The 1975-nt window shown below is 38.4% G+C and overlaps 1 non-coding gene across 1 annotated transcript; it reads right to left on the bottom strand.

The window, feature by feature from the left end:
• Window positions 1–1527: 1527 nt before the first annotated feature.
• On the bottom strand, window positions 1528–1634 carry LOC141602799 (small nucleolar RNA R71). Its single transcript, XR_012524708.1, has one exon. It is a non-coding gene; the product is annotated as a small nucleolar RNA R71 (small nucleolar RNA).
• Window positions 1635–1975: the final 341 nt, after the last annotated feature.

Genomic DNA, 1975 nt, shown 5'->3' with positions numbered 1-1975 from the left:
TCCCTTTTTAATTATTGCTAATTACTTTCAATTATTCATCATGTTTCATTATGTTAGTATGATTGACAACCTTTCTAGCATGATCAATATGATAATGAGTGAGTAGTCTCTTAGCTAGGGTTTAATGGGTGATTAGGGGAAACCAAAATGGGGAATGATTCATGCTTAAATTAATATGCTTTCATATCTTATTTGCTTGCTTGTTTTGATCTTAATACATGCACATGTTATGTTTGATGAAATGCTAAGCCTATGAATCCTTGCATTTACTATCATCTTCTATCCTTTCAACTTGACTTGTAAGACATAACCCAACTCGAGTCTTGTTAGACCATGCATGTGTTAAGTAGGAAAGATTAAGTCGACTTGTAGGTGTTGTACAATCTAATCGATTCGGCTCCGGGACCCAAACTTTCCTAGGATTGTAAGATATAACCCAACTCAATCCATCACAACAATAATTGCTTGCTTATAATTTGAGAACATGTTTGTATGATCATATCCCATGAATCCCCTATGAACCCATGACACCCTAGTGCCTTTAATCAATTGTTTACACCCCTTATTTTATTCATCTTGCTAGTTTATTTTCATTGTTATTTTAGTTTAGTAACCTTCTACATCAACCCAATTTGTGACACCCCTAGACACTACTAGTTACAATAGAATTCTCATTTCAATACCCGTCCCTTGGGATCCGACCTTTACTTGCCTCTTTACTAATTGTAGAGTTGCTCGTGGAGTATAAATTGTGTTTTGTATCGACCATTGACCAACGACCACATATGCTTAATTGTGAACACCAAATGGACTCGATCAAAAATGGCGCCGTTCTTGGGGGTGTGTTTAATTGATTTAAGATTTCTTTTATTGTTTTTAGTTGTGTCTTTTTCACCTTGGGGAAGTAAAACTCCTCAAGGTTTGTTCTAATTGTTTTCGAGTTGTTTGATATTTTGCATGTCTAGAAGGTTACAAAGAAATTTGTTACCTTTTGACCGTGAAATCGAAAGAACCTTGACGAATAATAGGAGACTTGTTAGGAGGAATTTGGGAGGTATTGGTGAAGTTGTTCAACCCACTAGTGAGTTTGTCAATCCTTTCGCAATAGAAGGAGAAGAGAACCCATTAAACAATACCACACAAAATCCACCTACAATGCCTAAATTCTCGTCACACTCTATACCCACCGAGGAGGATCTACCAAATGGTACTCCTACACCACAACATCTCACCGGAAACTTTATTGCCAAGTCCGCCTTCATCCAACTAGTTGAGAGGAGCCAATTCGGGGGAATGCCTAGTGAGGACCCTCATTCTCATATGGAAACCTTTTGCGATTATTGTGAAGCTATCTCTCAAACGGGCGTGACTCAAGACCAAATAAGATGGGTCTTATTTCCTTTTTCGTTAATCGTCACCGCAAAGCAATGGTTGAAGGGCCTTGATAAGGCCACCCTTGGAATAGATTCTTGGAAGAAGTTAGCTCTAGCTTTCTACAAAAAATTCTACCCACCGGAAAAGACTAACATGCTAAGAGCTCAAATTACGGGTTTTAAGCAAAGGGATGAAGAATCTTTGTATGAAGCTTGGGAGCGGTTCAAAGGTATTTGTCGCTCATGTCCTCACCATGGACTTAGCGAATGGTTTTTAGTGCAACAATTTTGGAATGGTTTATATGAAGATTCAAGGAACATTCTCAATATGGGATCAAATGGAATGTTCACCGAAGTTGATGACAATCAAACATGGAACAAGATTGAGGAAATGGCGGTCCATAATTCACAATATAGTAGGCCTCGCAAGGCTACTAGAGGAGGAAAGTATGAAGTGGACACCGTTACTCAATTAGGTGCTCAACTTAGTGCTCACATTGACACAATCAACTTGAAGTTTGAACAAGCTATGGCTAGACTTGAGGAAAAATCAAAAACATCAAAGCATCATGTCAATGCCATGACGGCATCCTCATCAATCC

Source organism: Silene latifolia, chromosome 9, assembly GCF_048544455.1.
Source record: "Silene latifolia isolate original U9 population chromosome 9, ASM4854445v1, whole genome shotgun sequence".
NCBI lineage: Eukaryota > Viridiplantae > Streptophyta > Magnoliopsida > Caryophyllales > Caryophyllaceae > Silene > Silene latifolia.
Note: the sequence above shows the minus strand (reverse complement) of the source record. Positions and strands in the feature narration are given on the sequence as shown.